This window comes from Mustela putorius, unplaced genomic scaffold (assembly GCF_011764305.1).
Source record: "Mustela putorius furo isolate JIRA1106 unplaced genomic scaffold, ASM1176430v1.1 tig00003869_pilon_pilon_pilon, whole genome shotgun sequence".
NCBI lineage: Eukaryota > Metazoa > Chordata > Mammalia > Carnivora > Mustelidae > Mustela > Mustela putorius.
Genome location: NW_025422021.1, coordinates 23,732,375 through 23,735,000, shown reverse-complemented (window position 1 = coordinate 23,735,000; position 2,626 = coordinate 23,732,375).

Below are 2,626 nucleotides of genomic sequence, written 5' to 3'. Positions count from 1 at the left end.
CTTGGAAGTCAGATGCCCTGAAATATATGTATATTATATGGTGGTAGATTATTTACTGTTGTTATATAGATGCTTTTATTACTCCATATGTGTGCTAAGGGTTAAAAAAAACCAAAACCAAAACCAAAAAAAAAAAAAAAACACCAAAAAACAAAAAAACTTACTTTGGATCTCTTGTGAATATATTGGCAATTAATTTGCATGGTTCCTAAGGAGTTTTTTTGGTTTCAGTTTGGTTTTCACCCAAAATATATCAACTTGTGGCCATTTCAGAAAATGAAGTGTCAAAAATAAACATAACCATACCCCCATCCCATGAACTTCCTTGCTACTGTTAGCTTCACACCTGAGCAGAAAGAAGAAAATGAGACGTATTAATGTACGTCCCAGGTTGGTCCTGGGAAATAACCATAAAGGGCCAGAAATGATTAATTCCGGGATGTGTGCATGGCTCAGTGGGTTAAACCTCAACCTTCAGCTCAGGTCATGGTCTCAGGGTCCTGAGATCAAGCCCCACATTGGGCTCTCTGCTCAGCCCCTCTCTCTCTGCCTGCCTCTCTGCCTACTTGTGATCTCTCTCTCTGTGTCAAATAAATAAATAAAATCTTAAACAAACAAAAAAGAAATGACTAATTTCTTGCTGTTAGGTCCCCTAGGCTAAAGAGTCAATAATATGCTTTTAATGTACATTACCACCTAAATAAAAAGGATATCTTGGTTCTGTGGAGCTATTTTCATAGAGCTCGCTCATGTCGCCTTGCCAAGCAGCTCTGATATTTAAGGGCTTTGTGGATGGAATAGAAGATAATAAATAAGAAACACCTTTACTTAAATAGCAGGAGAACAGGACATTCAGAGGGGACAGGACTCATTCAGAGGAGACATGTGCAGGAAAAACCCCGTAACACTTACTATCATCCATCCAATCAATACATGTTCAGACTTAGGAATGTATTTTTGTTTCACCTATTTATATATTAATGAGACAGGTGATGGTCACCTTCCCGATGCTTTAGAAAATGTAGGCACGTGGGAAGTACACATTGGAGGAAAATACCTCCCGCTACGTATTCCAAAATAATAAATAAATCGAAAGGTATTATTTTTTTATGCTACCCAGTTGGGAATGTCGGTTTAATCTGACAAAGTGTTGTTCAAAATAAACTAAATGCAGAACGCATCAACCAAAACGGACTTGGGGGAGGGAGTGACTTCCCTAAGGGTGTACGATAATATTAGCGGGATTACAGACCTTTAATTTTTTCAACCTAATTGAATCCAATAGAATTACTGTAGGTTCTTAAGAGTCCCCATATCCTGCTGGGCTACTCTCATCTAAATATTGCTAGTTAACCTTGTTTTTCAAAAATACATTGGAAAAAGCTAAATGAAGCCTCTTTCCATAATCAGTTTACATCATGTTGCACGCTAACTGTTGATTACATTTTCCAGAGATGGATTATTTCCCTTACGCTACCTGAAATGGTTTTTTCAACAATAGTGTTCAACTCTGGGTTAAATAGAATAATTTGGTTTTTTTAAAGCCTTAGAAACACTTAAATCATAAGTGAGAAGAGGTAAGAGCCTAAAGAAACTGGGAGAAAAGGACCTTGGAATGAATATTAGAACGTTTTCTGGTAGACTGTTTTCGTAAAGCAAGGCAGGCGTTTGAATACACGGCACTCCAGAAAAATGAAGTATCTGAAAGGCTGTACAACGTGAGGCATATGTTCTGTTACTGAAACTGCTGTAAATCAATACAAACCACAAATCATGTTTGAAGTCAAACTTTCAGGAGTTTAACACTGGATTTGCAATATCGTAATGGGTTATTGTTGCACACACTTTGGAGGCGCTCACTTTACTTCTTATAGTCGGGGGAACCTGTTGTTGCTGTTGGGCCTGTCAAAAATGTTGTGATAATCTTTAGTCACTTACCTGTTTAGACTTCAGGTTTTTTTTAAATGTAAATTATGGCTTCTCTTTCCTCACGGGACAAGTACTTTTCAGTCATCCAGCCCTATAAAAATAATAATAAAACCTCCCGACTTTCCCCTCACCTGCCCCTTCCTCCACCCCGTGATTGTTGTTGTTGTTGTTTTTCAATCATAAAACAATTCTAGGCAGCAGGAGTAGTATGTCGCTTGGGCTGAGGCTGGGCTGTTAGCTAAATTAAGCCATTGTGACTCAAAATCCTCCTTTAATAAGGTTCATGCTGTCTACAACTTCATCATTTTCTGCTGAATGATAATTACTTTATTCAATCATGTTCAAGGTTTTAGTGAAAGCTAGCATTGATTGATTAACTTCAATTACCATGCTTACATTTGCATAGATAAAAACTGCTTTTCAATTTGTGAGTGGCACGCCGGTGGAAACCCTGCGCTGATATTTGCATTTCAATGTGAACAGTGAAGAATAAAGGTGGGAGAGAGGTCTGATCAGTGCTAAGCCCTTTCTGCTTCACTGCTTAAGCATTTTTCCATAAACACTCTTGTTATGATGTTAGTTTGTTCAAACCACTCTGAGGTAACTGATGGAGGCTCCTGTTTACAAGCTTTCTTGACAATCGAACAGTATGGATTAGGGGAAGGGACTCCCGTCGGAGCTCGCAGGCCGGCCACCA